At 46.1% G+C, this 9,638-nt stretch overlaps 1 long non-coding RNA gene across 1 annotated transcript; it reads left to right on the plus strand.

Annotated features, from left to right (window-relative positions):
- Nucleotides 1–1,262: 1,262 nt before the first annotated feature.
- Nucleotides 1,263–6,208, plus strand: LOC132013121 (uncharacterized). Its single transcript, XR_009402882.1, has 3 exons — nucleotides 1,263–1,584; nucleotides 2,106–2,236; nucleotides 5,971–6,208. It is a non-coding gene; the product is annotated as an uncharacterized LOC132013121 (long non-coding RNA).
- The last annotated feature ends 3,430 nt before the right edge of the window (nucleotides 6,209–9,638 follow it).

The following is a 9,638-nucleotide window of genomic DNA, read 5'->3' on the forward strand; positions in this document are numbered from 1 at the left end:
TCTTTCCCCTGTGTGTCCTAATCCCTTTTTTTAATGAAAATACCAGTCATCTTAGGTTCCCACCTAATGACCTCACTGTAACTTAGTCACCTCTTTAGAAAAACCTACCTCAAATACAGTCACTTTCTGCGTATTGGGAGCTAACTCTTCAGCATATGAATTGGGTGGGGGGCACAATTTAGCCATGACACCCACCAAAGAGTCATTGTGGCATCCAACGGGTTTCTGGAGTCTAAAAAGTGTAAGGGTTTTAGCTCTAAAAAACAACAACAACAATAATCAAATGAATTAATAAGATTTGTTTTTCCTCTGAAAAAACCTATGAAACACGTGTGACTTTCAGAACCAGTTATGCCGCAAGATTTAAAACACTGTAATATCGGGGCACCTGGGTAGCTCAGTAGGTTAAAGCCTCTGCCTTCGGCTCAGGTCATGATCCCAGGGTCCTGGGATCGAGCCCCGCATTGGGCTTTCTGCTCTGCAGGGAACCTGCTTCCCTCTCCCTCTCTTTGCCTGCCTCTCTGCCTACTTGTGATCTCTGTCTGTCAAATAAATAAATAAAATCTTAAAAAAAAACCACACACAACAACAACAACAACAAAAAAGCACAAAAACACACTGAAATATCAAACCAAGTTGCTTATGTTAGGACAGGGCATTTGAGAAGACTAGATTTGTTTCCATTTCATGAATTTTATAGCTGTTATATTGCCTTTATTGTTAAAAATTAGAAATACAAAATGAATAGAGACATTGCGCCTATCTTGCCCTTGGAAGCAGCCTATTCTGGCCTCTTCACTTGGGAGGAAGGGAGCTGAGACATAAGATGGAGGGAGGGGCCACCCCTACGGCTTGACACCCCCCACCCCTGTCCCCAGACTCCAGTGTGCCCCACTGGGCAGAGAAAGTTTGACTGCACGGACTGAGCTCTATTGGTTCTTAGATTTACACAGGCTGGCGGAAATGGACTGGAGGTCTTTGTGTGCTCATCCTCTGGTCCTGAGTTGGGACTTTTGCTACATTTTCGGAGAATACTTTCCTTTGTTTGTTTTTCTGATAAATCTTGAAACCAGTGCAGACTCTTCCGCAACCCCCACGATACCTAGATGAGACATGCACGGCCTCATCTCCCTTCTCATCTCCACCCACAACACCCACACAAACAAAAGCAGAGACAGGCTGAGTACTCGAATCCTTCCTGATTCTTCTGAACAGAGGACTTGATTCCTTTCTCTGTAAAAACAGCATGAACGCATCCCATCCGGGTGCTGCTTGTTTCAACAGGAGGCAGGCGGGGCTCCCAGTAGGCTGGGAGCTGGTGCCTCAGCCTCACAGCGTGGGAGACAGGAGACAGAGCCCCTCAGAGCCACATGAGAAGCCCTTCCTGAAAGGCAGGAACCACACGTCAGCACACATTTATCACTGGCAGCAAAACACCCTATAATCCAGACACTCGGCCTGACGTGAGCAAACATTCTGGATACTTGAGCGTCTCCTGAAGGCCAAGCAGTGACTTCCTAGGTCGACTATCTCCCCATTGCCATGAAAATGAGGACGCACCGATGTGTGGCTGTTTATTTACAGGTATGAGGAAGGATATGGTATTGTTTGCTACGTGAAGAGGCTAGTGTGTTTTGTTTTTCAAGGAATTCCCCAGAGTCCTCAGATAGATGGGTTATTTCTCAATGACATGGAATCCCTCCGCCCATTCCTTGTTGTCATGACCAAGCTTGCCATCTGCTCTGATAGACTCTGGGACTGTGCCCGGGATTGTCTAGCAGAACTCACATCCGTTGCCTTTCCCATCTTTCCTCTTCCCAGAACCCACAACTGCCCCCACCCCCCCACCCTCACCTGGTCCTGCATGACGTACTCTGGGAACATGATTCCTCATTTCCATCCCGCCTCGGGATGGAAAAGACTTCCTGTTCTTGATTGGAGGTAGTGTGATTAATGAATCCTGAATATTTTCTGGGGTGATTTAAAAATCGTGATAAAGTATACAGTACATAAAACTTGCCATCTTAACCATTTAAAAGTGTACGGTCCAGAGGAATTACATGCATTCACAGTGTTGGGCAACCATCACCCCCATCCATCTCCAGAATTTTCCCATCATCCCGACCAGAAGGTGGGTCCCTGTGAACCAGAAGTCCAGAATTTTCCCATCATCCTGACCAGAGGTGGGTCCCTGTGAACCAGAAGTCCAGAATTTTCCCATCATCCCGACCAGAAGGTGGGTCCCTGTGAACCAGAAGTCCCCATTTTCTCCTCCCTCCAGTCCCTGGTAAATCTCTATTTTGCTTTCTGTGTTTTTGAATTTGACTACTGCAGGTGCCTCCCAAAGGTGGAATCCTCTCGTATTTGTCCCTTTGTAGCTGGCTTATTTCATTTAACATGATGTCTTCAAGATTTTTCTACCTCATGACATAGGTCAGGATCTCATTCCTTTTTAAGGAGGAAGGCTATTCCATTTTATGTATGTGCCATGTTTTGTTTATCCGTTTCTCTGTCGATGGACATTTGATTTGTTTCCGCCTTTTCGGCTGTTGTGAATGACACTGCTATAACCCTCATGTACAAACGTTTGTTCGAGGTCCTGCTTTCAGTTCTTAGGTCGGAATGGCTGGATCATATGGTCATTCTGTGTTTAACTTTTTGAGGAACCACGAGCCCCCAGATCACTTTTGAAGGTGTCACCATAGAGCGTGCTCACTGAGTGCCACTGTGTACTTATTTGTAAAAGCAGAACCATTACCTCTTAGGGACAGGACTTCAGAGGTCAGCTGGTCTACCCACTTCCTTTGGTGGATGGGACTGAATCACACAGGGGTAAGTGCTTCCTGGAGCCTACCAGGCAGAGGTGCATTCCAGCTCTGAGAGTTGCTAGATCTGTAATCTTGTCTGACTAAGCAATAGTTTCTAGTAGAGGACAAGGTCCACTTTGGGGGGCTGTTGTGAGAAATAAATAAGACCATGTGGTGGATTGCTTGGCCCAGATCCCATTACAGGCAGGTCTTCAAAAAGCTGTGGCCCCTGTTGTTGCTGGGACCATGTTTACAAAACTCTGAGGCCCAGAGAAGGTAACCATAGTCTGGTAGCTTCTTCCCATAGCTGATCCTAAATTTCTCTTGTACATGGCTCTCTTTCTACGTCCATATATTATGATATAGTTCAAGCTGAAATCCTCCTTGTGAGCCTTGTTCATCTCCTCTGGAATGGTCATGGATGTAGTTGGTTGATGATTCTAATCCTGCTAAAATATTTCAGGAAGCAGTAAGACTTTGCCTTATCCCACTGGGCTATCTACTAACCATGTGGCCTTGAGCAAGTCACTCAATCTGGCGAATCCTTGTGTTTTGCCAAGTATAGTGTAGAGCATCGCACCAAATGTACAGGGCTGTGGTCAGACTTATGGAAGGACTTAAGTGAAGTCCCAGTGCTGAGACACTCCCCAAAGGGCCATCTTCATACTTCATCAAAACAAAGAGACTGACTGTCAGACAGCAGCTTAACCAGTACCCGAAATGAAGGTGCGTCCCCATTTCCCAGATGTTCACATGCAAGGGAAGTGTGCATCCTGGAATGGATGGAATACGGTAACTGCCTTTTGGGTGAGTGCCTAAGTAAAAGGCCATAAGAGAGAGAAATGGAAGCTTGGAAAAGCCTCACCTTTTTGGAAAAGGAAGGAAGGTACCAGAGCAGTTCTGTTTCTCCTATGACTCAGCTGGGGCCCATACCTGGAACAGGTCTCTTACCAACTCATGTTCAATGAACTCAAGGGGAAAAAAAGTCGTTGGAAATATGAGCCCAACTCTGGCATACAGAATGGAAGAAGAAATGCTTTGGAGGAAAAAAAAAAAGCTCTTTTTCACTTATCACATGAAATGGAACAGTGCCCTTGACTCACACATGGCCTTGGGCTGACAGCTGGTGGTTTGAGTGGGGGATAGAGACACCTTTGGTCTCCCCAGGCTAACCAAGTCCAGCTACCTCTACCCTTCCGGGCGTCTTACACAATGGACCCATTTGAAGGTGCCAACTGTAGGCAAGTGACTCACTTCTGAGTCTGAAACACCAACTTGTTAGGTCTTGATGAAACTTCAGAGGTGACCTTAATAGTGGCCTTGCCTCGAGATGCTCATGTTCCCACAGCTGATAGAAGAACATAGGACTTCTGAAGCCCTGGCTCCAATGGGTACTTGGGTTCCTAGAGTTTTACAAACAGGGAGGATCTTGTTTCGAGGTTGAAGAGGATCTCTGATGGTTACAACTTACTAGGACCTGGGGCTGACTGGATTAATTAACAAGGGTGCTACTTCTTTTGGACTTAAACATTAATAGCCGCAGCCTATTAGAAGTTCTATGGTTAATAGTGTCTACTTCTGATAATCTCTTCACTCCTCGAACTGGTCACTTGCCGCAACCAAACACTGAGCATTTGCTATGTCCCAGGCACAATTCTCATCCCTTTTCCAGTGAGAAAGGTCCTGTTACTATTCTTATTTTATAGACATTGGTTAAGCATGTAGTTTGTCCAATGTTACACAGCAAGTCTGGACTCTGACTTTGGAGACTGAACTATTAACCCAACATGTTAAGGTACCCCTTGATTGACTCGTTGTCACCCCCTCAGAGCAAATGGAAGCCATCAGATGGGGACACACTCAATATCCCTTCACTAAACTTACAACCCCCCCATCTTCCTTCCTTGTGTCTATTTGTCTTGTGCATCTTCTCAGCTTCTTGTTCCATCTGTGCTCAGGGTGCCACGCTTACCTGCCTTCTTAAGGACTATCCTTGGTGACCACACTCTCCTATATCTTCAACCTCTTGTCATTTACCGACTCCTTCCCTCCCTAAAGTAGATCCCCTATTGACAAAGAAATGGAAAGCTGCCCACACACCTTAACACATACATACGTATGTGCTCCATGCTTACGGAACGGGTGACGGAAGTGCCAACGTTTATTGTCCCCCTTTCCTCATCTCTCCTCTGCAATCGGCAACCACTTGAATGTGGTCTTTCTTCCATTCTTCTCAGACCAGTGAACACAGCTTCGTCTGTATCTCCTTGAGCTATGTGATGGTGTTCCCCACCCCTTTCTTACAGATGTGCATCTTTGGGGTACTCTGATGTATCTCTACGGGGTTGCTGTTTGGGGCTACTTACTTTCTGTTCCTCCTCCTTTGGAAAAAGAACACCTCATGTCCTTTTGGAAATCCCCCTCCCCTGCTTTTGTGGGGCTGTCCGTGGCAAAGCTACTTTCTCTTAGCAACCTACCAGTTCTCCAAGCTGGCTTGGATATCCAGCTGATCCTCCTTTTCACATGGAGGGATTTTCACGAGAGCAGCAGGTTCCTGAAATGTGCTCCCTGGACCCAGGGGTATCAGAATCTCTTGCAAACATGGTAGAAATGCTGGTTCTTGGGGGTGCCTGGGTGGCTCAGTCAGTTAAGCGTCTACCTTCGGCTCAGGTCACGATCTCAGGGCCCTGGGATCAATCCCTGCTCAGTGTGGAGTCTGCTTCTCCCTCTGCCCCCTCCCCCACTCATGCTCTTGTGCTCTCTCTCAAATAAATAAATAAAATCTTTAAAAAAAAAAAAAAAAGAAATGCTGGTTCTCATTACCCATGGTCCCTGCCCCCCTCACCTCCCTGCTTATCTGTGTTTGACCAGTTCTCCAGGGGATTCTGACACATGTTAAAGTTTGAGAATGAACATAACGCCCCTGGTTTGGTCTTTTGCTTTAAGTTTATGGAAGTTTAATTTGCAAGCAGTAGTGGTTCCCTTTTTTTTATACACACAGTTCTAGGGATTTTAATAAATGTATACAGTTGTGTGATTACTATCACTGAGATGATATGAAATACTTCCATCATCCCAAAATGTTCCCTTATTCTCTTTGGTATTTAATTTCTCCCTTCACCCCAACACCTGGCAACTACTGATCTTGTTTTCGTTTCCGTAGATTGGCCATTTCCAGAATATTGTATAAGTGGATTCATCCGGTATGTAGCCCTTCGAGATTGCTTCTCTCACAGAACACAGTGCTTCTGAAATTCATCCACATTGTTGTATCAGTGGTGTGCTTTTTTTTATTGCCGAGTAGCTTCTTTTGTGTGGCTACTAGAATTTGTTCAGTCATCTACTAATTGAAGGGACATTGGATGGTTTCCAATGCGGGGCAATTGTGAATAAAACTATAAACGTTCATGTACAGACCTTTGTATGGGCATGTGTTTTCATTTCTCATGGATCCATACTTAGGGGTAGTTCTGGGTCATATGGTGAAAGTACATTAAACTTCGTAAGAAAGTCTTCTAACGTGGCTTTATTATTTGGCACCCCCGTTGGCCATGGATGAAACTTCCAGTGGTCCTGTGCCCTCATCAGGACTTGGTCTTGTCAGATTTTTAAATTTTAGCTATTCTAATAGGTGTGTACCTGGGAGTTTCTTTTCTTTTCTTTTTTCTTTTTCTCTTTTATTATTCTATAGGGGATGGTGGAGTAGGGGAAGGCGAGTAGAGAGGTGACTCATCGGATGGGGAAGCTTGGGAGAGGGCCTATGTGACTCAGCTCCCTTTTCTCCTGCCTGCAGAGAAAGTGCATTAACGCTGCCACATGCATTAATGCTGCCACATGGCAAGCTTAGCTGGGCGGGCTGTGTGTCTCAAGCCATGCTCTGCTGGGTAGCTTCCTTCCAGGGGGGTCCGGGGTTGGCTCTGACTGGGGGTCACTTTCATTCTTCGGTGCAATATGAGACAGTCAAACACATAAACCATGTCTTCACTCTGGCATCCCCCCTCCTGACCTTAAATCTGACATGTGAGCCCTATTTGTCTCACTCTTATACCCATCTCTCAATTGCTTTTTTTTTTTTTTTTAAAGATTTTATTTATTTATTTGACAGACAGAGATCACAGGTAGGCAGAGAGGCAAGCAGAGAGAGGAAGGGAAGCAGGCTCCCTTCTGAGCAGAAAGCCCGATTCAGGACTCCGGGATCATGACCTGAGCTGAAGGTAGAGGCTTTAACCCACTGAGCCACCCAGGCGCCCCTCTCAATTGCTTCTATATTTGGGGTAAAGGAGGGGAAACTCACCCACCTGTGTCCTATAATTGCTTTGGTTTGGCAAGTGATGGAGGAGGAACTCTCCTGTGGAGATAAGGTCAGGCTGGAGCTGTTGGCAGCTCTCGTCACCATCATGTCCACAAAGTGTGTGTGAGAATAAAGCCAACATAAGGGATGCTGAGTGGGGGGGAGGGGGGCAGAGAGAGAGAGAGGAGAGAGAGATTGATGGCGTGGCTTCAGTCTCCCCAAGGGTTCCTAAAATAGGTCCTGTGTTCTACCCCTCACAGTTTTGGTTGTGGTGAACTAATAAATCCCCACTTACAGTTGTGTTGGTTTGCATTGGGTTTCCGTTCCTCAGAACAGAGTCAGTTTGGCATAACTGGTGAGAACCCAGACTCCAGAGGTAGCCACTTGAGTGGGAATCTTTGTTCTTCCATTTACTAGGTGTGTGACTGTGTGACCGTGGGCAGGCTACTTATTCTCTCCTTGCCTCAGTTGCCTCATTTGTAATGTAAGAATACTAACATGATAATTCTGCATGGAGGGGTTAATACTTCAAACAGTACCTGGCGCATGGAAAAGTTCTTACTAAATGTTGGCTGTTATTAATACAACTGTATTCTTCATTTTCCTCCTACCTTGCTGGGTAGTCTTTTTCAGACTCCCTCAAAACTCTTTCTCATCTACTTATCAACTAAATGTTGGTGGATCCTCAGGTTTCTGTCCTCGTTGTCACTATATATTCCACTGGCTTTGGCTCCTATCTATATGTTAATAATTACCAAATGTGTAACTCTAGTCTTGAGCTCTGTTTTGTGGTTCAGACCCATATGGCCAATTGCTTTTCACTATCTCTAATTAAATCCTGTATTATTTTTCTATTGAGGCATAAGGAATTATGTACTATACATTTAATGTCTTAAACCAATATACATTTATTATCTCATGGTTTTCATGGGCCAGGAGTCCAGCTTTGGCTTAGCTGGGTCCTCTGCTCAGGGTCTCACCAGACTGAGACCAAAGGGTCAGTTAGGCTGTGCTCTCACCCAGTGGCTAGACTGGGGGAAGAATCCACTTCCAAGCTCACTTGGGTTGTGGGCAAAATTAACTTCCATGCAGCCTCTTTTTAGAGGCTGTTGGCTGGAGGCCAGCCCAAGATTCTAGAAGCTGCTGGGTGTACCTCACCGTGTGGGCCTTCCCAACATGGCTGTTCATGTCATCAAGCTTATAGGAGAGGAGCTCTTAGCTGGCTAAGAGAAAGTTTTGTAGGACCTATTGTAATCACAGGAGTGACATCTACCCCTTTGCTGTATTCTCTTGGTTAGAAGGCAGCTGTAGGCCCTACCCACAAGAAGAGGCGAAACTCTGCAAGGGGAAGGGTTTGTACAAGGGCGGGAGCAGCAGGGGGTTGGGACTAGAGTCTGAGCACCACAGTGTCCATAGCATCATCTACATGCCCCAAGAGGGACACATGCCTTCCTGACCACCCACTCTTCTTCCATCTTTACTGCAGGAGGAAATGCACCATCCCCCAACCAAAGGCCAAGCAGTCATCCTTGACTGCTCCTCTTAACCACCCCTGCAAACAACTACTCACCAAGTCCTGTGGATTTGCCTCCTAAACCCCATCGATTCCTTCATTCTCTCCACCATGTTTACCACAACAACCCCCTGCTTGCTACTATTCTTCCTTCCCCACAGGAGCCAGAGATAGTTCGAAAGTGCAATTCTGGTTAAATTATACCCCAGTGAAAATCCCCAGTAACTTTCCATTGACCTCAGGACGCAGCCCTGACTCCTTAGTGGGGCCCATCAGACCCTTTGCCATCTGGCTTCTCTCCCCTCTCTATCTTGTCCCCCTGCTGGCCTGGGCCCTTCTGCCTGGAACTCTCATTCCTTGCTAGTCCTACACATCAGTCAGGAGTTTCCATGTCATTTCCTCTGGGAGGCCTTTCCCGATTGCTCGACTCATTAGTCTGCCCCTTCCCCTCACTTGCCACACTTGTCACCCTGGGCTTCCATGTTCCCATTTCTCAGCACACAGAATGGAGAATGTCCTCATTCTCCACTAAACTGTAAGCTCTGTGTGGCTGGGGATGTCCTCTGTGGCTAGCACCATGCTTTCCACCCTGGAAAACCCATAAATAATTGTCAAGTGAGTAACATGATAGATGGAGACTTGGATCGCAGCCTACCCTTAAGAATATTCCCACCCTTCCCTCCCAGCAACATCTAGCTTTCACTCCTGATGGGCTCTGTTCCAGTTGGCAGACCATTTTAAATCGAAAGTAATATATTAATAGAGGCACCTTTGTTTCGGGTAATATTTCTTTCCTATCATAGCCAGTCTGGTCTCAAGACATTTCCTTGTTACTGATGTACTCCAGTGACATGAGTGCTGGGAGGTCACCTATTTCCTTTTTATGTGATGTTTGTCCTTTTGCTGTGTAATTGGAATTTTGTAAAAATAGCTGACCAACTGCAGTACAGAGAGTTCCATAAACTCCCTGGGAACAGGCCCCTCCCGTCCACCCTATGGTGGGGCCCACACCTGCTCCCAGGACATT

The sequence above is a fragment of the Mustela nigripes genome, chromosome 3, assembly GCF_022355385.1.
Source record: "Mustela nigripes isolate SB6536 chromosome 3, MUSNIG.SB6536, whole genome shotgun sequence".
NCBI lineage: Eukaryota > Metazoa > Chordata > Mammalia > Carnivora > Mustelidae > Mustela > Mustela nigripes.